Source organism: Ornithorhynchus anatinus, chromosome X1, assembly GCF_004115215.2.
Source record: "Ornithorhynchus anatinus isolate Pmale09 chromosome X1, mOrnAna1.pri.v4, whole genome shotgun sequence".
NCBI classification, from domain to species: Eukaryota; Metazoa; Chordata; class Mammalia; order Monotremata; family Ornithorhynchidae; genus Ornithorhynchus; species Ornithorhynchus anatinus.
In genome coordinates, this window is record NC_041749.1 from 82,541,603 (window position 1) to 82,566,262 (window position 24,660).

Below are 24,660 nucleotides of genomic sequence, written 5' to 3' on the forward strand. Positions count from 1 at the left end.
ACTGTGAGCCTCATGTGGGACAACCTGATTACCCCGTATCTACCCCAGCGCTTAGAACAGTGCTCTGCACATAGTGAGCTCTTAACAAATACCAACATTATTATTAATATTATTATTATTATTATTATTATGACAGTTAAAAACCAAAGTAAGAAAATAAATGAGTAAATGGAACAAAATGATCTCTACACCTAGAGGGCCAAGGATGAATAAAAGATTGACCTCATCAGGGATGTCGGGGCTAGTTGGGGAAGGCCTCTCGGAGAAGGTGACGTTAGCCCGGTTTTGAATGTGGAGAGGGAGGGTGCTGTAGGCTAGAGATTGTAGAGGCGGGAACAAGTGAGAGCGAGAAGGTTTGTTTGGAAGGAGCGTGAGCTGGAGTGGAGGGGAGAAGAGAGCTTAATAATAATAATAATGTTGGTATTTGTTAAGCGCTTACTATGTGCCGAGCACTGTTCTAAGCGCTGGGGTAGACATAGGGGAATCAGGTTGTCCCACGTGGGGCTCACAGTCTTAATACCCATTTTACAGATGAGGGAACTGAGGCACAGAGAAGTTAAGTGACTTGCCCACAGTCACACAGCCGACAAGTGGCAGAGCTGGGATTCGAACTCATGAGCCCTGACTCCAAAGCCCATGCTCTTTCCACTGAGCCACGCTGCTTCTCCGTGTGGAAGCTTGTGGAAAGCCTTGCAGCCAGTTGTCTGGCAAAGTAGGTAGCCACCGTAGGATCTGAAGGAGGGAAGTAGTGTTTTCTGAATATCATTTTAGGAAGATGATCCGGGAGTGTCTGGAGGCTGAGGCCAGTAAGTTGGCTGGTGTGCTAATAGTCTAGTTATGAAACGACAAATGCTCAGATCAGGGTGGAGAGGAAGGGGTGGGTGACTCCAGGAAATATTGTGGAGGCAAAGTCAGCGGGATTTAATGTGGGAGGTAAAACAAAAGAGTCAAAGAGGTCCCCAAAGATGGTTGCTCTTGTGGACTGATGGGAAAGGTAGCAGGAAAAGTAGGTTTAGGAGGGAAGCTAGGGAGTTCAGGTTTTATGAGAGATTGGATTTGTGATATTGACCTGTTCCTGTGTGACTTTTTTATGGTATTAAGCGCTTACTGGGTGGTAGGCACTGTACCGAGTGCTGGGGTAGATAGGGGTTAATGAGGTTGGAAACAGTCTAGGACCCACTTGGGGCTCATGGTCATAATGCCCATTTTGCAGATGAGGGAACTGAGACACAGAGAAGCGACAGCAGACAAGTGGCAGAGCTGGGATTAGAACCCAGGTCCTTCTAACTCCCAGGCCCGTGCTCTACCCACTGGGCCCCGCTGCCTATAGCTGTGTGTATCCATCCGTGATGTCTTGTGTTTGGCTCTATCCCGGTGTGTTGGTTTGATTCTGTATACGTATGCTTGTGTCCTTGCATATTTGTGTGGACTTGTTTTCATATGTGATTCCCATGTTTATTTATCCAAATGGCCAGCTGTCTCTCTTCATGCCCCTCTCCTCCCCACCCCCCCAGTGAGCCTGTGTCAAGTGGCTGCAGCATCTTGGAATCACAAGGGAACCTCGCTCTAGGCTTCAAGGCTCTCCATCACCTTGCCCCTTCCTACCTCTCCTCCCTTCTCTCTTTCCACTGCCCACCCCGCACGCTCCGCTCCTCTGCCGCCCACCTCCTCACCGTCCCCCGTTTTCGCCAATCCCGCCGTCGACCCCCGGGCCACGTCCTCCCGCGGTCCTGGAACGCCCTCCCTCCTCACCTCCGCCAAACTATTTCTCTTCCCCTCTTCAAAACCCTCCTTAAAGCTCACCTCCTCCAAGAGGCCTTCCCAGATTGAGCTCCCCTTTTCCCTCCACAATGTGGTTAGGCACCTCCTGTTCCTGTCACCTCGCCTAGCTCAGGCCGCCTTTCTTCGTAGCCACCTGGGCCAGTAGCAGGCCTGGTGGCGGGGTTCTTCACGACGAGCTCCCTGCTTCTCTTTCTTGCCTCCCACGTCGGCCCTCTTCCGGACCTCGCCACCAGTAATAAGCTCAGTAAGGAACCACCTGCTAGAACATCGGTCAGAAGAAATTGAGACACAGTTCTGGCTTTTGAAGACCTTCCATTCCAGTGGCCACTGAAGTACTCTTAACCCTCTGTTGAGACAGTAGATTGCAGTAGGGCAGGAAAAGCCAGTTACATTAGGACAACAACAGAAAACCAGAGGGAGACAGCATGGCCTACTTGGGAAAACATGAGCCTGGGACCCAGAGGACGTGGATTCTATACGCAACTCTGCTACTTGTCTGCTGTGTGACCTTGGGCAAGTCACTTAACTTCTCTGGGCCTCAGTTTCCTCATCTTCAAAATGGAGAGCTCATCTCCTCCAGGAGGCCTTCCTGGGCTGAGCCTCTCCTTTCCCTCTGTTCCTCCTCCCCTCCTCATTCCTCCCTCTCCCGCCCTCTGCTCTTCCCCCTTCCCTTCCCCTCAGCACTGTGCATATTTGTATATATTATTTATTACCCTATTTATTTTGTTAATGATGTGTGCGTCTCCATGATTCTATTTATCTTGATGATTTTGTTTTGTTCTGTTTCGCTTTTCTGTCTGTCTCCCCTGTTTAGACTATGAGCCCATTATTGGGCAGGGATTGGTTGCCGCATTGTACATTCCAAGCGCTTAGTACAGTGCTCTGCACATAGTAAGCGCTCAATAAATACTATTGAATGAATGAATGAATGGGGATTCGATGCCCATTCTCCCTTAGAATAGTATTTGACACATAGTAAGCACTTCATGAATGCCACAAAAAAGAAAAAAGAAAAAAGGCACTTTCTATTGTAGGCCATTAGAACTCTTCCATATTCCTAAATGAAATCCTAGTAACCCGCAAAGGGCCTCAACTGCAGGAAATAGCTATTTCACAAGGTAAATCTAGCTTGGTAACTTCTATTGGATGAGGTTGAGACAATCAATCGTTGGTATTTGAGTACTTACTATGTGCTTCTCTGTGCCTCAGTTACCTCATCTGTAAAATGGGAATTAACTGTGAGCCTCACGTGGGACAACCTGATTACCCTGTATCTACCCCAGCGCTTAGAACAGTAAGCACATAGTAAGCGCTTAACAAATACTAACATTATTATTATTACTAAGCGCTTGGGAAAGTACAATACCACTAAGTTGGTAGGCCCGATCCCTGCCCCCAAGGAGCTTACAGTCTCCAGGGCGCGGCAGACATTAAATTAAGTTTACAGAAAGGGGATAAGAGTGTATAAGGATATTGAGAAGCAGCGTGGCTCAGTGGAAAGAGCCCGGGCTTGGGAGTCAGAGGTCATGGGTTCTAATCCCAGCTCCACCACTTGTCTGCTGTGTCACCTTGGGCAAGTCACAACTCCTCTGTACCTCAGTTACCTCATCTGTAAAAAGGGAATGAAGACTGTGAGACCTACATGGGACAACCTGATTACCTTGTATCTACCCCAGCGCTTAGAACAGTGCTCGGCTTAGAGTAAGCGCTTAACAAATACCAGCATTATTATTATATACGTAGGTTCTGTGGGGCTGGGATGAGTATCAAAGTGTCAGCAGTGTGATTTTGGGCAAGTCACTTAACTTCTCCATGCCTCAGTTACCTCATCTGTAAAATGGGGATTAAGACTGGAGCCCCACGTGGGACAACCTGATCACCTGGTCTCCCCCCCAGCACTTAGAAGAGTGCTTGGCACATAGTAAGCTCTTAACAAATGCCATCATTATTATTATTATTATTATAAAGGGTCCACAGCCAGGTACATTGTTTATAACTCTTTATATCGTACTCTCCCGGGGACTTAGTAACAGTGCTCTGTGTACAGTGAGTGCTCAACAAATAAGATCGATCGATCGATGCGTAGTCATTGTGAGAGCGAGAGGAGAAATGAGGGCTAAACATCTACATTCTACGAAAAGACACCGCACGTCCCATTACGAAATTGAATTAGGGTTAAGTAAATTCTGGGACCTAATGCTACTAACAGTCCCAGGAGCTGGTGGAGCAGTACTTATGTTCCGGTGGCTCCAGAGAAGGACTGGCTGAAGCTAAGGGACTAGAAACCCCTTCATTCAATCATATTTTTTGAGCGTTTACTGTGTGCAGAGCTCTGTACTGAGCACCTGGGAACGTACAGTGCAACGACAAACAGTTAAATTCCCCGCCCATAGTGAGCTCATGGTCAGAAAGCATTTGCGACCAGTTGAGTATTTCCTGAGTGCCCAGAGGTGTTTAATGTTCTACTGGGAGGCACTGGGGCCAAGTGGAAGAACCTGGGACTTCCACTTTTCACCCCGGTTCTGTTACTGGCCAGCTGGGTAACCTTGGGCGAATCTCTTAACCCCTTCGGGCCTCAGATTCCTTATCGTAAAATGGAGATAAGGTTCTTGGCTCTCCCCACTTCTTATACTGCGAAGCCCATAAGGAGCAGGGACTGTGTCTGACCTGATTGTCTTGTATCAACCCCAGCAGTTAACACAGTGTTTGGCACAGAGAAAAGACGTAATAGACACCCGAATTATTCCTCGCCGTGTGGGATGCATGGTAATACATACGTATCGCGTTCCTTCCTAATTGAAGATTGATGGTACTGACGAATAATTATCTGTGTGTCGGGGGGATCTCCGTGAAAAGACTGATACGTGACTAAATGCCTATTTAGACACCACCTAACTGAAAACACTGTCCTTTTTTTTGGCAGTTGCAGCCACTGTTTTCAGGGTTGTTTGCTATACACAGATTTACTACTTTACCCCCATTTAAATGACGCTCTTGCTCAAGCAAAGCCGTCCAAAGTCTAACAGAGAAGATAAGACAGCTGAATATATCCTCAGCACATATGCCCTGCAAATCAGAGAAGCAGCGTGGCCTAGTGGAAAGAGCACGGGCTTGGGAGTCAGAGGACCTACGTTCTAATCCTGGCTTTGCCACTTGTCTGCTCCGTGACCTCGGGCAAGTCACTTCACCTCTCTGTGCCTCAGTTACCTCATGGGTAAAATGGGGATTAAGATTGTGAGCCCCACGTGGAGCACGGGCGGCGTCCAGCCTGATTAGCTTGTACCTACCCCAGCGCTTCGTACAGAACCTGGCACGTAGTAAGCGCTTCACGAATCACATTAAAAAAATCTAGTAAGTATATAGTAGTGAAATTTTGGTTAAACACTACCTCATTTGGTGGAATCGACATAGGGTTTGGGATGTTAAAATATTTAGTTTCTACGTACAAACTGAACTAAAGATTTGCGCGGAGGCGATTCGAAAGGGAGATAACAATGTAACCTTCTGGATTAGCACAGATTCGGCAGAATTTTTGCCATTTTAATGAGGGAGAATTTCCATTCCTATCTAGGACAAAGGAAAATTCACCTTCGAGTGGTTAAGCCTTGGACCAATTTGAGGAACAGGCTAATGTTACAACAGAAAGGGAAATGTAAGTGCAGGGATTTCTGTCGTGACACTTCAGGCTTTCCACTTAGTGATAAGTCATTTCAAGTCCCCAGCTATCCACAAACTCTTTGGCCAAGGTTTCCATCTTGCTGCTAATAATGATGGAGGAAACTGGGTTAAAGGGTAGGGAGGAAGGAAAAAGCTATTCAGGCTGCCAGTGGCTCTGAAACAATAAATAGTCTTAGGATCCAGGAAAGGAATTGATTTTTTTTTTTTTTAAAATGAAGGGCACATCAGTCCATCACTAAGGTGCACCCAAAAAAAGAGGATGGTCCAAGGTGCGCATCTCTACTTGCAGGAGCCTGGCTGTGTGTCCTATGACACGGAAAACAGCATAGCTTAGCGGAAAGAGCCCGGGCTTGGGAGTCCGAGGTCGTGGGTTCTAATCCCAGCTCCGCCACTTGTCAGCTGTGTGACTTTGGGCAAGTCACTTCACTTCTCTGGGCCTCAGTTACCTCATCTGTAAAATGGGGATTCAGACTGTGAACCCCATGTGGGACAACCTAATTACCTTGTATCTACCCCAGCACTTAGAACAGTGCTGGGCACATAGTGAGTGCTTAGCAAATACCAGCATTATTATTATTATTAATCCCAGCTCTGCCAATTCTTGCGGTGTGAACTAGGGCAAGTCACTTGACTTCTCCGTGTCCGTTTCTTCGTCTGTAAAATGGGGATTCGGTTCCTGGTCTCCCTTCTACATAGACCGTGAGTCTCATAAGGGAAAGGGACTGTGTTCAGTCTGATTTCCTGGAATCTACCCCAGCACTTAGAACAGCATTTGACATCTATTAAGCACTCAATAAATATCATCATCATAATGATAGGCGTAACATTCCTGCATAACTTCAGGCTAAAGGAAAATTGGTGTTGTATTATCCAGCATACGTATTTATATAAACCCTTTTTTCCAACCCCTTCACTGACTGTATACTTGTAGGACAAACGTTCTCAAATTCCCTAGTGGCATTTTAGCCAAAATCTACAAAAGACGGCAAAAATTAGTGCAGATCGATGGAATTGATGATCCTGTCCACGTACGTGAGTGTCGCTGAAAGGACTGATGACAATCTAGAAATGAGCATAACTGATAGTGGTAAGCCAAGAGAAGCAGGGTGGCCTAGTGGAAAGAGCACAGGCTTAGGAGTCAGAGGACATGGGTTCTAATCCTCACTCCACCACTTGCTGTGTGTCCTTGGGCAAGTCACTTCACTTCTCTGTGCCTCGGTTTCCTCATCTGTAAAATGGGGATTAAATCCTACCCCCTCCTACTTAGGCTGTGAGCCCCAACTGGGACAAGGACTGTGGTGAACCTGATTATCGTGTATCTACCCCAGTGCCTGGAACATAGTAAGCACTTGAGTACCATTAAAAAACAATGCCTGTTCTCCCTTCTACTTTGAAAGGGAGTCAGTCAGCCAATCGTATTTATTGAGCACTTACCATGTGCCGAACACTGTACTAAGCGCTTGGGAGAGTAAGAAAAATAACACTATACCAGACACATTCCTTGCCCATAACGAGCTTATGGTCTAGAGGGAGAGACGGACGTTATGATGATGAAGATGTTGGTATTTGTTAAGCGCTTACTATGTGCAGAGCACTGTTCTAAGCACTGGGGGAGATACAGGGTAATCAGGTTGTCCCACATGAAGCTCACAGTCTTCATCCCCATTTTACAGATGAGGTAACTGAGTCACAGGGAAGTTAAGTGACTTGCCCCAAGTCACACAGCTGACGAGAGGCAGAGCAGGGATTCGAACCTATGACCTCTGACTCCCAAGCCTGTGCTCTTTCCACTGAGCCACACTGCTTCTTTATTATAAAGAAATAAAATTACAGATATGTACCTAAGTGCTGTGGGGCTGGGGAGGGGGGTGGAGGATGAAGAAAGGGAGCAAGACAAGGTGATGCAGAAGGGAGTGGGAGAAGAGGAAAGGAGGGGTTAGTTAAGGAAGGCCTCTTGGAGGAGATGTGTAAGCCCCATGTGGGACAGGGACTGTGTCTGACTAGACTAAGCAGTATAATAATAATAATGTTGGTATTTGTTAAGCATTTACTATGTGCAGAGCACTGTTCTAAGTGCTGGGGTAGATACAGGGTCATCGGGTTGTCCCACGTGAGGGTTAATCCCCATTTTACAGATGAGGGAACTGAGACCCGGAGAAGTGAAGTGACTTGCCCACAGTCACCCAGCTGACGAGTGGCAGAGGCGGCATTCGAACCCATGACCTCGGACTCCCAAGCCCGGGCTCTTTCCACTGAACCACGCTGCTTCTCTTCCCCAGCGCTTAGAACTGTGCTTGACCTATATAAGCACTTAACAAATACTAATTGGAATTATTATCGTGGCCGTTACGGTCTGGGGAGAGGCAGAAGGGCACCAAAGTACGAACGTTTCCTTCTAAAGAAGTTATAATTACAGCAGCAGGACCCGATTAGCACAGGTACAATGGCACGTCGTCTCTAGAGTCCCCGGGCGGTTGCCCACGCGCCCCGGCGTTAGTGGCGGCGCTGGGCCGAGCCTCTCCCGGTTGGTTTCTTTCTTCTGCCGGGCTTCGCGCCAAGGAGCCGCTCCGAGCCGCGTAAGGGAGTGACTGCTTGGCCCGGAGCCAGGTAGAGCAGCAAGATGGGGATGAAAGAACTGCCTCTCCTCGAGCCTCTTCCCTCAACACATTCAAAGTCTCTTCTGAAGGGACCTCCAATCCACCGCCCCCGATCTGGGCCCCTACTATCCTTCCTCTGACTCTGAATAGTAGAGGCGTGCGGTCAGGGCGTTGCAAGCCGTGGAGTGCCCCCGTCGACTACGAATCGCAAAATGCGGTGAAACACACCGCGAGAGAATGTCCATTTGATCATCGTCGGCATTCGTTCTGCATACTTTGGGCCAAGGTGACACAACTGTGCCGTCTAATCTCGCGCGGTACTCTGCGAGCTCAGCATGCCTTTCTGTTGCTTCCAACCTTATGGCGTTTTCTCTTGCGACAGCAAAGCCGCGCCTTCGAAAAACGCAGCTCAAGACGCGTCAGATTAGAGTAATTTAGTACGTCTACAGCGGCTGTGTAGGTGGGCCGCGGACAGAGGTCGGAGGGTGGAGGTGATGCCCGGCGTCGGCGGGAGTCTGCTGCCTCTGGAGTCGGGGAAGCACCGTGGCTCAGTGGAAAGAGCTCGGGCTTGGGAGTCCGAGGACGTGGGTTCTAATCCCGATTCCACCACTTGTCTGCCGTGTGACCTTGAGCAAGTCGCTTAACCTCTCTGTGCCTCAGTTACCTCATCTGTAAAACGGGGATTAAGACTGTGAGCCCCGTCTGAGTCAACCTGATGACCTTGTATCTACCCCAGCGCGTAGAACAGCACTCGACCCATAGTAAGCGCTTAACAAAAACCATAATTAGCAGCGTGGCTCAGTGGAAAGAGCCCGGGCTTGGGAGTCAGAGGTCATGGGTTCGAATTCCGACTCTGCCCCTTGTCAGCTGTGTGACTGTGGGCAAGTCACTTCACTTCTCTGGGCCTCAGTTCCCTCATCTGTAAAATGGGGATGAAGACTGTGAGCCTCACGTGGGACAACCTGGTTACCCTGTATCTACCCCAGCGTTTAGAACAGTGCTCTGCACGTAGTAAGCGCTTAACGAATACCAACATTATTATTATGATTATTATTATTATTAACTGCCGGGGTTGGAGGAGAGAGGGATAGGGGTGGGCGATACAGGCAGAGGCAAGAGGGAAAATTCAACGGGAACAAAAATATGACATCAGTAGCAATAACCATCACCTTTAGATCAATGATGAAGAGATTGGCTCTTGCTGCTGGAATCTTATTTTGTTCCCTATTAATGGGTGCTCCGTGGGAGCCAGGAAAACTACTACCTGGCTGTTCTTACTCCTTCCAGGTGGCATAGCCATAAAGCACACTGGACTTGACGAATGCTTTAAAGACCTGGAGTTGGGTCTGAACGCGGATTGTCTGCCCGTGCCATACTCTGTCAGTCTCTAAAAGCGTCTCCCGATGGCCGCCCTGACTTCACCAGAAGTAAATTTGTCCTGTCGCCGCACCCTGGCGACCTTGTCTGGTGATGAGGTAAGCCGACTCTACATCTACATCTTCCTGAAACCTTTTAAGATTGTTTAGCCCCATTTCCCTTCAGCTTCTGCTCCCTCCCTATTGTTTGTTTCACTTATGTACCCAGGCTCAGCCCCTTCTCTGACTGCTTCAGCAGGAGGAACTAGTCTGGGGAGGAGGCCCAGGAAGGGAATCACGGCTGCCTTCCCCCATCCTGGTTGACTTGGTCCCCGCGTTTATGGCCAGCTCACAGATTGCCATCAGGGGAGGAGCCGGTCACGGCTTTTGGAAAGGAAAGAAAAATACAGTGTACCGCCAGGCAAGGTGGGAGGGGGAAAAGGGGGTCAGATCCGGGTGGGGGGATGGAGAGGTGCACCCTAACGCAGCACTAACCCGATCCCCAACCCTAAACCTGGCCTTAATTCTAACCCTAGCTCTAACCCTAACAGGGGCGTTGTCACGGCGAGCTGGCTGACTGATTGCCGGCCGGGATACCACGGTGGGATGAGGACTTCTGGAGAAGTAAGTCAGCCCTGCTCTTTGCCTAGCTTGCGTCGTTGGACAGTGTGTTAGAGAAGCAGCGTGGCTCAGTGGAAAGAGCCCGGGCTTGGGAGTCAGAGGTCCTGGGTTCGATTCCCGGCTCTGACACTTGGCAGCTGTGTGAGTGTGGGCAAGTCACTTCACTTCTCTGTGCCTCAGTTACCTCATCTGTAAAATGGGGATTAACTGTGAGCCTCACGTGGAACAACCTGATTACCCTGTAACTACCCCGGCGCTTAGAACAGTGCTCTGCACATAGTAAGCGCTTAACAAATACCAACATTATTATTATTATTAGGAAACAGAATCCTGAGGCGGCATTCAGGTCTGGCTCACCAATGGAGATCCTTGGCTATGTAGAGGGTTTACCAGATATGAACTAGTGGTTACTCCGTTCTATTTGTCAGTGCATAAGGCTTGGTTGAATTTCTCAGGTGGTTCATAATTATCTGTTCATTTGTCGGTGTGGATAATCCTAGGGTACAGTCATCAATGGGGCTCCTTTAAGAATAATTGAAGGGAAGTTGAGTTTCTCTGAGGATTGGAATCGTGTACCGACACCAGCTTCCAGATTGCTTGTGGTGTCCTTAAGCGTGACTGGAACAGATTGAACAACATGGTGCTTAGGCGCAGCCCAGCTTTTATTCCATTGGTAATGGCGAAATGACCCACTAATTCTGATGTGGTAAGTCCCGTGGGATTGAGGTAACAGCATGGCCTAGTAGATAGAGCACGGGCCTGGGAGTCAGAAGGACCTGCGTTCCCATCCTAGCTCCGCCACTTGTCTGCTGCGTGACCTTGGGCAAGTCACTTTGCTTCTCCGTCCCTCAGTTACCTCACATATGAAATGGAGATGAAAACTGTGAGCCCATGTGGTACGGGGACCGTGTCCAACCTAATTAACTTGCCTTTACCCCAGAGCTCGGGAACAGGGCTTGGCACATACTAAGTGCTTAACAGCCACCGTAATTATGATTAAGTAGTCTCAGGGTCTTGACCAACATCTTTAGTAGTTGCCAGAGCACGGGTCTACGAATGAAATCAAATGCTTCCGTAAGGCATATGAGTCAGTCGGTGGTATTTCATTCACTGTCGTATTTATTGAGCGCTTACTGTGTGCAAAGCTGTGTACTAAGCATTTGGGAGAGTACAGTATCACGATCAACTGACACGTTCCCTGCCCACGATGAACTTGACTGCTTACCGTGTGCAGCGTACAGTACGACACTGAGAAGCAGCGTGGCTTAGTGAAAAGAGCAGGGGCTTGGGAGTCAGAGGTCGTGGGTTCTAATCTTGGCTCCGCCACTTATCCGCTGAGTGACTTTGGGCAAGTCACTTAACTTCTCTGTGCCTCAGCCACCTCTTCTGTAAAATGGGGATTAAGACTATGAGCCCCACGTGGGACAACCTGATGAACTTTATCTACCCCAGTGCTTAGAACAGTGCTTGGCACCTAGTAAGCACTTAAGGAATCCCATCGTTATTACAACTTTTTATTATTATTACTAAGTGCTTGGGAGAATATAATACAATGGAGTTGGTAGAGAGCTTCCCTGCCTACAAAGAGAAGACTTTGCAGGTGTCTCGTGGTGTTCCCTACCTTTCTGTAGCTGCCGTGCAGCAAAAATGGTATTTGCTGTGGTCTGAAGTTGTACTGCCATACTGGGAGTGTATACAGAGAAGCAGCGTGGCTCGGTGGAAAGAGCGTGGGCTTGGGAGTCAGAGGTCACGGGTTCTAATCCCGGCTCTGCCGCTGGTCAGCTGTGTGACCTCCGGCAAGTCACTTAACTTCTCTGTGCCTCAGTTACCTCATCTGTCAAATGGGGATTAAAACTATGAGCCCCATGTGGGACAACCTGATCAACTTGTATCCCTCAGCGCTTAAAACAGTGCTTTGCACATAGTAAGCGCTTAACAAATACCACAATTTATTTATTTATTTTATTTACTTAAAGATGTTCTTCAATAGGTGGTCTAGGAGGACTCTGGCCAGGAGTGTAGTGAGATCTCACAGTGGTTTCTCCAGTCAGCTCTCTCCCCTTTCTTCGGGAAGAGTTGGTGATAACGGTGGTGTCTTTGAAATCTTGTGGTATTTTTCCTCTTCCTCCTTTGCATCATCAGCATTTGTGGAATGGCTATCGTGTGCAGATCCTCCAACCCACCTCACCGTGATGCGGGGGTGAAATAATAAGAATAATGATAATTGGGGTATCTGTTAAGGGGTTATTATGTGCCAGGCGCTGAACTGAGCAGCGGATCAGGTTGCACACAATCCCTGTCCCACATGGGACTCACGGCCTTAACCCCCATTTTACAGATGAGTAAACTGGGGCCCAGAGCAGTGAAGTGACTTGCCCGGGGTCGTGCGGCAGACAGGTGGCGGAGCTGGGATTAGAACCCAGGTCCTTCCAACTCCCAGGACCACGCTCTATCCGCTGGGCCACGCCGCTTCTCGAACAACCCCAGAAGTAGGGGAGTGCCTGCTGGTAATGAAGGCTTTGGATTTGAAGACCCATGTGATGAGCAGGCTCGGTAGAAATCCCAAAAACAGATGGGCAACATAGGCCGCGAAGACCGCATTGGCAGTCCAAGAAAGGGCGTGTTGGTCTACGGAGCCATGGCCCAGCGTCGGCACTGTCCCGGGGACACTTTGGCCATCGGTAGGTTGTGGTGTGGTGGTAAATTCCTGGCTCGCCCTTCACAGTGAGATGTGCGTCTGCCTACGCGCTTGTCACTGGCGGGCGAAAAAAGAGTGCATGTGGCACTCGGTGAGCCACTGGCATTCCCGTCAAATTTCTTCATGCAGGCTGTCTCTCAAAGTGAGACTGGACTTAGACTCATCTGTCGAGGCTGAGAGACTTCGTGGTCGTCATTGCCGTCGTTACTGTGGGTAGATCTCTGGACTACGTGCTTAGGAACGTGCAACAGGACATGGTCCCTGACTTCGAGTCATGGCATTCCTCACTATTCCACCATTTATCAGGAGGAAAAACCCCATGCAGGCAGTGAGCAAAATACACCCTCTCTGCCTTTAGCTTTGGAGAAGTATCATCTCACCAGATCCATGTTTCATGGCTTTCTCTGCACTGAGCCCCTCAGTGGGCAGGGATCGTCTTCATCTGTTGCCGAATTGTACATTCCAAGCGCTTAGTACAGTGCTCTGCACATAGTAAGCGCTCAATAGATACTATTGAATGAATGAATGCCGACTTCATGAAGTAATGGAGCGAAAGCCACACCTTCACATGTTGGCAGGTTAACTGTTCCCTCCGTGGAAAGAGGACGGGTTTGGGGGTGAGAGCTCATGGGTTCTAATCCTGGCTCCGCTGCTTGTCGGCTGTGTGACTTTGGGCAAGTCACTTCACTTCTCTGGGCCTCAGTTACCTCATCTGGAAAATGAGGATCAAGACTCTGAGCCCCACGTGGGACAACCTGATCACCTTGGATCCCCCCCCCGCGCTTAGAACAGTGCTTCGCACGCAGTAAGTGCTTAACGCATGCCATTATTATTCTTATCATTATTTTTATGGCATCTGTTTAAGTGCTTACTGCGATCTAGGCACTGTACTAAGCGCTGAGGTAGATGCAAGCTAAATCAGGTCAGATACAGTCCCTGGCCCACGTGGGGCTCACAGTCTTAATCCCCATTTTACAGAAGAGGACACTGAGGCCCAGAGAAGTGAAGTGACTTGCCCAAGGCCCCAGACAAGTGGCAGAGCTGGGATTAGGATCCAGGTCCTTCCGACCCCAGGCTTGTGCTCTATCCACTAGGCTATGCTACTTCTCTTCAGAGTCCTCCTCGTTGAGGAGACGGTGTCATAAGGTGATCATTCATTCCCATTTGTGGACAGAATCTTATGGCCAGTCATGTCCTCTTTGGATCCGAGGGGCAGTTATCTTTATAGCTATTTGGTTTGGATGATGCTGCTTCCAAGAGCAAGCTCTTATTCATGTGGCTAACCAGACCGAGATGCTGCTGACAATTGGAAGTGAAGGTTTAAAAAAAACCAACCCTTAATGGAATGCCCAGATATTTAAGATATTAGAGGTGGGGGCTGGAGTGTCTGAGAAAAGGACCTTCAGGAGAGGGTCATTATTGCTCTCCCGAGGGCCTAATTTAGTCCTCTATACACACAGTAGGTGAGGGTACCCAATGAATAAAATTTACCCAGCATGATGTGTTGTCACTGCCTCCGTTTCTCCCTCACCTGCTTCTTCCTACATTTCTGATCATCTGATGCGATAAGCAAACCTACATAGGTTCGAAACCTCATGAACCTTTATTCAAGAAACATCAAATTTGAGGCAGCGTGGTTTAGTGGAAAGACCACTGGACTATAGACTGTAAACTCCTTGTGGGCGGGGATCGTTTCCCCCTACTCTGTCTTTGACTTTCCCCGCTTTGTGCGCTGCCTGCCAGCTGCCATCATCAATGCATGTGGGGGCCCCTCCACAGGCTGGTTAAAGGACTAGGGTGCCCCCCACCACACCCACACACCTTGGGGTGACCTCAGTGCCCCCCAACAGGAACTGTGCCCGGCTCACCACGTGAGCAGACGGTGCCGCTAGCGTACCGCAGACAGGGCCCCCAGGGCACTGGGGAAACCGGGCCGACGTCACGAGGATTTCTGCACCTGCGCTCCAGCCTGCTCCAGAGCCCAGCCTTTCCCCTCCCGGGTCAGTGGGAAATCTGGCTCAGCCATGGGACTTGGAACTTAATTTACCAGAACTGCCTACCGGTCCTTTCCAACTTTCACCCCCACCTATGATCTCTTCCACACCGAATGCTTGTAGAGACTACCCTTAGCCGACCTGCCGCGTTAACGGATAATGGCTGCATCTGTAGTCATTTGTAAATCTGCTTTTCGGCATCGCGACCTCAAAACGTTTGCCGATTGCCGTGTGTCAGACTGATTCGTCCATCCCGCGTTAACCCCCCAAAGCTCCTCATTATGCGACATCAATTTAGATCGTGTCTCACTGTGTCTACAAGGCATCTATTCTGCCTTTCCTGCTTGTGTATACCCTATTTCAGTTCACCGTACTTTTGTTCTGCTGTCATCCATTCTACTTGCATTCCCCACAGAGCAAAACCGAGTTGCAGAGAGCAACTCCTTGATATTGGTAGATAGGCTGAATTATTGGCAATCTCGTCTTGCCATTGGCTCATGGATGACACCAATGAAACTGCTCCGGGTCCTGGATGTGACAGTCATGGTAAGGTTTTCACAGGCAGGTAGAAGGCGGGTTGCTCTGCGCACAGTAAGCACTCAATAAATACCGTCGATCGATGGATTGCCGTGTGAACCTTCAGTTTGGTATGCACCTTGATGCCATATCGTCTCTCACGCCATCTTGTCAGTGGCCATAGCCCAGGGGAGAACAGTGAATTTCCTCCAGAGAAAGTCAGAAGCAGAGCAGTGGCGTAGAAGTTTTTGATTCTCAAGGATGAGAGGCTGATTGACAATAGCATTCCTGAGTGTAAACAAACTCAGGGATTTGAAACTGTGACCTGCATCAGTAGGTATCAGAGTAGGCCAACTTGGGGCTCCACCAATAGATCCGTAAACCTGAGTATGAGGACTTAGGAAATGCCAGCATTGGGGGATAACTCCTGAGTTCGTTAAAGTTTCCCACAACACTGTAGATGGGTTTATTTATCACAATCCGAGGAGGTATTCAGATCATTTTTCTCATTTGCGGGTGAAAAACTCACCTTGGCTTCAGAGTAGTCTAGTGACACAGACGTGGTACAGTGGCCTGGTGTTGTCCTGCCTTTGGTGATTTGGGAGCTTTTTCCTGAAAAATCCATCTCCTCCCTATCCTATTGAAGATCTAGCTTATTTTGTGAGGCGGTGCTGTAACTAGGCATTTTCGTGTCTAGGGCAAGAAAGAAAACTTGCGTCCCCTACCGTTATTTTTTATTAATTTAACCAAGCATTGGAGGCTTATGATTGTGTGATTTTTCTGCCCCCTCAGCTTTGTGTCCCGGGCCGCTGCCCTGCTCCTCTACCCTAGTTACAGCCCGAATCTGAGGAACTGGGGAGAGGGGTCGCCTCGATCGAATCCGAGGAATGTGGAAAGAAAAAGGACGGAAATGACTGGAAAGAAAAGACCACTCTGGAGGAGGAGGGGAAGGAAAATAGGAAGTGGTTTCCGTTAGAGAGAAAAGTGGTTACTTTGGAAGACGGGAACTTTTCCCACCCACAGGAGAAGTGAGAGGGAAAAAAAGCAACAGTTTGCTGTCCAAGAGAAGGACATTTGCTTTTCCCATTACCAGGAAAGGAAAAGGAGTATTTTCTCCAAATAGAAACTTTTCCTTCATTCATTTATTTAGGAGTCTGCCTGTGGAACTAATGCCCTGTACCCTAAGAATGGAAGGAGACCTATCCAGGTAAGGCCTACAGTGGCTGGGGCCAGAGGAGCCAAGATAGGGGAATGAAGAAGGGTGGAAGGGAGAGGGGAACAGAAGTTTGGAGAGAAAGTAAAGTGGGGAGCGAGAGGGGGTAGAAAAGAGGGTCAAGAAAAACGGGGAAGGGGCAGAGGGTAAAAATATTTTCATGGGAGGGTAACGGATTTGTTTAGGATTTGCCAGAATCCAGTTTTGTTGTTGGTGGCAAAATGTTTCTACGAGATCTAGGAAGACAGTCTAAAAATCTTGTTGTTGCTCCTGTGATTTTCTTGTCCCTTTCATGCTTCACACAGAATGGTCAGGTAGGGTCCCAAATGGTGACATCCCATTGTACACTGCCATTCCATCAGCACTGAAGCGGTGTCTGTCTCATCGGTGCCTTAGTGACTGTTGAGTTGAAATGGGAGAGCAATCAACTGAGTGGATAGAAGAAACATTTGTGAGGAATGATGCAGCAAAAGCTCAAATGATGTGGCATAGCTGGGAGATAGTGCTAGAAGACAGATCGGCTTGGTATAGAGCAATCAGAAGTGGGGTGACTCTCTTAGGACAGATATTTCAAGGCAACGGAATCACAGATATGTAGAACAGAAAACAAAGCAAGGTTCTATAGGTAATAAATGCAACAGGGCGGCAAGGGCTGATCTTCATGCAAATACGGTAGAAGGTATCGATAGTCATGCATCTGTTTTTAGTCGCATGGACAAAGTGAAACAAATCCCATCATCAAACTCGAGAGACATATCACTTTTTAGCTCCTTCACCCATGGCAAGAGATATTTGGGTAGGAACACCCACCTCAACCTACTTACTTTCACCCATCCACCTTGATTCATTGATTCATTCATTCAAGAGTATTTATTGAGCGCTTACTGTGTGCAGAGCACTTTTACTAAGCGCTTGGAATGGACAATCCGGCAACAGATAGAGACAATCCCTGCCCATTGATGGGTTTACAGTCTAATTGGGGGAGACAGACAAAAGCAATAGCAATAAATAGAATCAAGGCGATGTACATGTCATTAACAAAATAAATAGAGTAGTAAAAATATATACAAATGAGCGGACGAGCACAGTGCTGAGGGAGGTGAAGGGGGTGCAGAGAGGGAGCAGAGGGAAAAGGGGAAGCTCAGTCTGGAAAGGCCTCTTGGAGGAGGTGAGCTCTCAGTAGGGCTTTGAAGAGGGGAAGAGAATTAGTTTGGCGGAGGTGAGGAGGGAGGGCATTCCAGGATCTTCTCCCGCACTCACCTTTACACAGGCACATGTAGATATTGCCCTACACCCAGACCCCAAAGGAAAATCACTTACTGGAAGATATCTGAGGAAGGAAGGAAGAAAATTGGAGGTGGGGGGGAAAAACGGGAGACACGATGATTTTTCAGAAGAGAAAAAAGGATTGAGATCTTCCGGAGGAGATTTCCAGGAGGAAGAACTGTCAGGGCCTGGGGGAAAGATGGGAGTTTGGGGAAGAAGGGGAAAAGGGGACTCTCAGCCTGGAAAGGGATGAGGAATTCTTATAGTAGGACGGGAGGAGAAGGGTGGGAAAGGAAGAAGGGAGTCCTGAATTGATTTGGGGTGTAGGGAGCTTTGGCAAGGGGTTTCATGAAGAGTTAGTTCCCTGTTGCTTCTGCTTCCTTCGGTGGTCTTAGTGATCCTGTTGCCATCCAGGTTTTATTCCAGGCTGTGGCCACCTGATGGGCCACCGGAGGGGGACCAGGAACTGATCTCCCAAAGGTCACTGTGGCCACAGTCCTTCTTTCCCAGGATGTAGGGCTAAGGAAGGCAGGAGGAGGGGCCTAACCCTCCTGGCCAATCACTATCTTGACGACCCGAGACGGTCCCCAATGAAGAGCGGCCTTTCCAGGAGGAGGAGGTGATGGACAGCAGCGATGATGGCTGTAGTGGCAAGTGAGTGGGATTTTGGGGAGAGTCGGCCAGTCAATTGTGTTTATTGATAGTAATAATTGTGGTATTTAAGCACTTACTATATGTCAATCATTGTTCTAAGCACTGGGATAGATACCGGGGTAGACACACTAGGATAGAAGCAGCGTGGCTCAGTGGAAAGAGCCCGGGCTTGGTAGTCAGAGGTCATGGGTTCGAATCCCGGCTCCGCCACTTGTCAGCTGTGTGACTGTAGGCAAGTCACTTCACTTCTCTGGGCCTCAGTTACCTCATCTGTAAAATGGGGATGGAGATTGTGAGCCTCACGTGGGCCAACCTGATGACCCTGTATCTACCCCAGCACTTAGAACAGTGCTCTGCAAATAGTAAGCGCTTAACAAATGCCATAATTATTATTATTATTGCTCTGCACATAGTAAGCGCTTAACGAATACCATACCAACATTATTATTATTATTATTGTTATTTTCACTTTTCCTTAAATTCAACAGAACAAGAATTTTGCAAGTATTTTTCATTCATTCAGTCATGTTTATTGAGCACTCACTGTGTGCAGAGCACTGTACTAAGCCCTTGGGAGAGTTCAATACAACAATAAACAGCCACATTCCCAGCCCACAGTTTTCGATGATTTGTGGTTTCTGCCATGGGTCTGTTTTTGTGAGCGGGCTGACATTTCACAATTCCAAGAGCATTAAGCCTATAAACTCCTTTTTATTGGTTTTTTTCCCCCTAATTACCCCTATAAGAATTAATGCTCGGCAAGTCTTTTAACGCCCCAGAAAGCAGAATTCTAATAAATTTTCGTTGTGCGTTTGCTCTCAAAAGTGAAGCAGAAAAGTGAAGAAGGGGCCACCGAAAAGCACCTGGGCCTGGTCCAGTTTTGATCCTGCCAACTTGGGCAGGAGTCTGTTAATCTGAAATGATCCTTCCAAGAATGGTATTGATTCTTAAGATTTTTCCACAAGGAGCAGACTCCAATTTCCATAATAGCTCTGGAAGAGAATGAAATGATCTATTATTAATCTAAATAAGCATGTAAAAGATTAGGGGCTTGGGCCAAGAATAGACATCTGCATTAGCGGTTATTCAATTAAGGCTACGTTGAAAAACAAGAGCTTGTGGTGACCACACAAAAGGGCCAAAAGTCCAGCAGTCACCAGGGCACCACAGAAACAGAACATGTTTCTTGAATAGTCATACTTTTCCCCCTTTTCCTCACAAGAAGATGACTTTGGTTATGAACCAGGCAATTCCCCGCTTCGTGCCATACACTGGAGGTGCAGTACTAAATATCTGAGCCCTGCCAGGTGGGCAGAAGGCTAAAAACAAGCGTTGTGATCGTATGACGTCTGCAATTTTCCTGTACACGTGTGCTGCCAGTGCCTGACCGACACTCTTCCACATTGTGTGCGTGACAAGATAGTTTCTTGCTTTTATCCCATATAGAGTCTGTTTTTGAGAATTTTTCTAGGTATCCCAATCTATGAAGCTTTTGCTTAAGGAAAGAAACTTCTCTCCTGAATGCCGCCTGCCAGACTGGCCACCCCATCATTTACTGCTATACCACATTGTTTGACACTGTGCTGCAGTCTCTAAATTGCCTATTCTGCCCTCCTGGCTTTCACGTTCTCCTTTATCGTCCCCCATAGAGCCAACCGCCTGGCTATACTGATCCATCAGTGATATATATTGGGCGCTTACTGTGCACTGAGCGCTTACTGAGCCCTAAGCATTCATGTCATCTGTTCTTGCCTGTGTCCTGTGGCTGCACCATTAATTCGGTGCTGGCGAGATGACTGAGTTCCACAGCGTTTTTGGCTCTGTGCTTTAGGAGCATCGTCATCTGCCGATGGCAATTTCTGAGCCACTGTTGCAAAGGCTTTTGATGATGCTCACAGACTGCTGAGCTGAGAAAGTTCTCCGGTGGCTCGGAAGCATATTCTGACTTCAAGCTCCAGATAGACCCCCTCATTGCGTTCACAAGTGTGGAGACATACAGTGAGGTTGAATAGGTCTCGACGTATCACAAGACCCTGCTCAATCAATCAGTGATTTTTTTTTTGAGTAATGATTCTGCGCAAAGCACGCCAGTGGTGGTTAGGGGAAAAGGTTCAGGTCAGAAAGAGAACCTTCAACTCTGGCCTGACCGATCGTGCCATCTTGGAATAGCCTGTCTTAGTGAATGTCCTAGGACAGTCAAATGTGTATAGCAACGGGGAGAACTCTAGTGTCTTGATGTGTCAGATGCTTTTGTAAGGCCTGTGAGCATCGTATAGAGATTTTGATGTTGCTCTCTTCACTTTTCCTATAGCTTCATTACAGTGTGGCCTGGTGGAAAGAGAACAGACCTGGAAGTCAGAGGCCCTGGCTTCTAATCCCAGCTCTGCCAGCTGTGAGACCTTAGGCAGGTCACTTCACTTCTCTGTGCCTCAGTTTCCTCATCTATAAAATATATGTTCTCCCTTGTACTTAGGCTGCGAGCTCCATGTGGGACGAGGGCTATGATTACTGATTACCCGAATACTTTGTCTCTGCCCCAGTGTATATAGAAAGCAACAAGCAAATATTATTATGCAATAATGCCTGTTGTGTTTTGGTCTGAAGCCATACTGTTCTTCAAGTAGTCTTGAGATGTTGTTCTCCGATATCCTGTCCAGAAGGATTCTAACTCTAATCTCCTTGATGACGAAAGGAAAGCAGTGAATCGATCAGTGGTGTTTAATGGACACTTACTGTCTGCAGAGCGTTCAACTAAGTGCTTGAGAGAGTACCATACAATGGAGTTGGTAGACGTGATTCCCTCCGCCCCTGGCCACCCATGAGGAGCTTACGGTTTAGAGGGAAATGCCCTCCTTGAAGATGGCAACTTGGGTGGAATCTTTGAAAATATCGTGTCACTTCCTCAGCGCTGCATTTTGAGGAATAGGTTGTGCAGATGTCTATGGAATAGGTCCCCTCCTTGCCCATTAATTTCTGCAGAAATGCCATAAGATTGAATGCTTTTCCATTTTTCACGGCTATGACTGTGGAAGTTGCTTCTCAAAAGTTGGAGGTAAAGTCCCATCTCTCCCTCTTGGCTGGATTCCTATGCTTTTTTAAAAAATCAAATTGTATTCGTTAAGTGATTACCTTGTGTCAAGCACGGTTCTAAGTGCTGGAGTAGACGCAAGCTAATTAGGTTGGCCACAGTCCCTGCCCTTCATGGGGCTCACAGTCTAAGTAGGAGGGAGAACTGAGGCACAGAGAAGTTAAGTGACTTGCCTAAGGTTGCACAGCAAGGAGTCGGCGGATCCGGAATTAGAACCCAGGTCCTCTGACTCCCTGGCCTGGGTTCTTTCCACCAGGCCACTCAGCTTTCAAGAGACTCCTCCTCAAGGGTAGAAGATATGTTCAGAAGCTCATGATGCTCTTCTGGCTATCTGTACAAGATTCCTTCTTTGTGATGAGGGTGATCCCTTCTGTATTCTTCAGCAGTGCCATGGTAATATGTATGGGGTCATAGAGTGTCTTTAGTGATAAATCCAAGCCCTTAGTTTGTCAGTGGTCAGAATATCCCTGCCTCTCTTCAGCTTTGGCATCCCATCACCGGTTGTAAGTTTTTTCTCATTATAGTTGGGGTCTTGGGGAAAGAGTGTGATCTGGGAGTCAGAGGACCTGGGTTCTATTCCTGGTGCTGTCTTTTGTCTACTGTGTGCTCTTGGCCCAGTTACTCGACTTCTCTGGGCCTCAGTTTCCTCAGCAGTAAAATGGGGATTCAATACCTGTTCTCTCTCCTACTTAGACTGTGAGCCCCATGTGAGACAGGGACCGTGCCCAGCCCGATTATCTCGTATCTACCCCAGTGCTTCGTAAAGTGCTTGGCATAAAGTGAGCACTTTACAAGTATGATAATAAAAAAATTGGAGCTCATGCACACAAGCATCCAATTAGGTATTTTTGTGATGGGATATGGATGGGATGGGATGGGATATGAGCCTGGTGTGTAGGCTCAATATTTGTCTTGGTCAGAGACATCACAGGATATGGAAACCACTTGGAAAATGCTATTAGGGCTCTGCAATTCTCTTCTTTCATAGCCTCCCCTAATTCTGTCCCCACTCGGAGTTTGATGTGACCATAGCGATTTGCTTTCCATTCTCTGTAACTCTTTGTAATAATGGTAAAAGAGTTTTGGGACTTCAGAACTGGGTTTATTTTTAAATTTGGAGCTCCTATGTGGAACCAGTTTGGTCAACTTTCTTATCACAGCCCCATACATATTATTGACAACTTGGAAATAAAGTGGAAAGATGTTCTCCTCCAGCCTCCTTATACTTTTGGACTCAAACAGTTAGGCTTCAGTGCCATTCTTTCTGTATTTATTTACAGCTTCTCTCCCTGGGACCAGACCCTATTTTTAGTTTAGTCCACTTTGTTCTTCTTAGGCAGATTATTTGTATCCTTGGTGTGGTCTTAGAAATGAACTAAAAGCTCTTATAATGAATGAATTCGTTCCCTGGCCTACATAGGTAGTTTTGATAGTCTGACCAATATTTCTGTAATGTCTCAGTATCCTTGCTTAACACGGATGTTTAATCTCTGACAAATCATTGTGCTCAGTTTTCTCTTTTTGAATATCATATGATTTAGGTACATGGGGCTACGCGTGGGAAAAGATGCCCAACTTGGAAATGTTTACAACCCCTTGGCCATTTGCAATTCTGAGAGCTGTACTCTGAGTATGGCAGAACCAAGCTCATGATTTGTCAGATTTATTTAATGACTTTCCTTTATTCAGTCAAGGGAGGTCAATGTAGAAGCATAAATTGCATGAATTGAGAAGCGGTGTGGCTTAGGGGAAAGAGCCCGGGCCTGGGAGTCAGAGGTCGTGGGTTCTAATCCCGGCTCCGCCACTTGTCAGCTGTGTGACTTTGGGCAAGTCACTTAACTTCTCTGGGCCTCAGTTCCCTCGTCTGTAAAATGGGGATTAAGACCATGAGCCCCACGTGGGACAACCTGATTGCCTTGTATCTACCCCAGCACTTAGTGCTCAGCACGTAGTAAGCGCTTAACAAATACCATCATCATCATCATATAATTGTATCTAAAACTGTAAATAACAACCTAAACGTGCACTGTGGACTGAAAACAAAGGAAACAGGTGAAGAGGATAGGGCAAATAGTTGGAGAGGGAAGGTCATTGTGGGAGGAGGAGGAAGAGTTAAAGACCCATCCAAAACACAGGCAATTGGTGGTGAATTTAGTCCCTGGAAGTTATTCCTGTCCAGATCCTGTTACATGTGCCAGAAAAATGCTGCCAAGACTGTTACCCAGTTTCCTCTCTGGGGTGACCATCTGCAGTGGCCAGTAATGAAAGTTTCAGGAAGGCGGTGACCAGTTCCCTCGAGATTTTTCTAGTTTGTGAGCTCCTCGTGGGCAGGGATCATACGACCTATTCTATTGTATTGTACTCTCCCAGATGTTTAATACGAAGCTCTGCACAAAGCAAGAGCTCTACAAATATCATTGGTTGATTGAGTCTCCCCAAGCGTTATAGTACAGGATGACTGCTTCTGGCCTCTACACCAGATGGCTCAGAGCTTTCCAGCCAAGGGGAAAGTCTAGGTGACTATTAGCCTGTGTCAATTTTTTGGAGCCTCTTCTCTTTGCTTGGGTGCCATGGACTCCGTCCTAAAAATTCATCCACTGTGCTCTCAGAGGTGAAGCAGGGATATGCAGAGATAGGTTCATGAAGCTAATCAAGAAGAAGAAAGAGTACGCTCCCAGGGTATTTTTGTTTTAATAGATTCTGAAATAAGGTGGGATGTTCAAAATATTCGGGCTACCTTCTGACCTCAGAAGTTGTTGAATAACTCAAAGTGGAAAAGATTATTATTTTATGGTAACTTATAGGGGGCAGGACACATAATCAGGAGGACTAATTCTCTGGAGAAGAAACTAATGCTAGGAAAAGTCCAGGGAAAACGTGGAAGAGGCAGACCAGCAGCTAGATGGATAGAGACCATAACAACGATAACGGAAGAACCGTTAGAAAGGTTACGGATTATGCCAGAAGACAGGACCTTGTGGGAAAAATATATCCATAGGGTCGCTGTGAATCAGAAATGACTCAACAGCACTTGATAATAATGATAGAGGGCAGGGGCTTCCTTCTCAAAAGTGGTGCCAAAATTACTGTGCCTATGTATAAAACACCAAAGCTCTTAAGAAGGATATCCAGGAAATAAGACAAACCTTATACAATGGAAAGTAAGGTATGGACAGTGGCTCAAATCTGTCAAAAAAT

The 24,660-nt window shown here is 47.5% G+C and overlaps 1 protein-coding gene across 6 annotated transcripts in view; it reads left to right on the forward strand.

The window, feature by feature from the left end:
* Positions 1-24,660, forward strand: part of OSGIN1 (oxidative stress induced growth inhibitor 1) — a 335,667-nt gene that overhangs the window by 32,447 nt on the left and 278,560 nt on the right. For 5 of the 6 annotated variants that reach the window (XM_039910212.1, XM_039910209.1, XM_039910214.1 and 2 more), the window contains exons 3-4: positions 9,345-9,532; positions 9,964-10,036. The gene's annotated coding sequence lies outside the window, so the exon portion shown is untranslated. Of the gene's footprint in view, positions 1-9,344; positions 9,533-9,963; positions 10,037-16,391; positions 16,449-24,660 lie in introns of all 6 variants that reach the window. The other variant, XM_039910211.1, reaches the window with a different exon arrangement.